Source organism: Dunckerocampus dactyliophorus, chromosome 5 (genome assembly GCF_027744805.1).
Source record: "Dunckerocampus dactyliophorus isolate RoL2022-P2 chromosome 5, RoL_Ddac_1.1, whole genome shotgun sequence".
Classification (NCBI taxonomy): Eukaryota; Metazoa; Chordata; class Actinopteri; order Syngnathiformes; family Syngnathidae; genus Dunckerocampus; species Dunckerocampus dactyliophorus.
In genome coordinates, this window is record NC_072823.1 from 23981428 (window position 1) to 23981655 (window position 228).

The window sequence follows — 228 nt, forward strand, 5'->3', positions numbered from 1 at the left end:
ATGTATTGAGGCCATTTAAATATATATTTTCTCTATATAAATGTATACCCCTGTTTAATTGAACTGACTTAAAAACAGCGGACAAATGACTGCCGGTAAACCATTGAACATGCTCGCTTAGCGTTCAACCGTATTGGATGAGACGAGCGGCGAGGGAGTAACGCACCAATCACGTTATAGCAGTTTGCAGTCGAATATGAACTAGAGCCCACCCATTTGAATCACGAG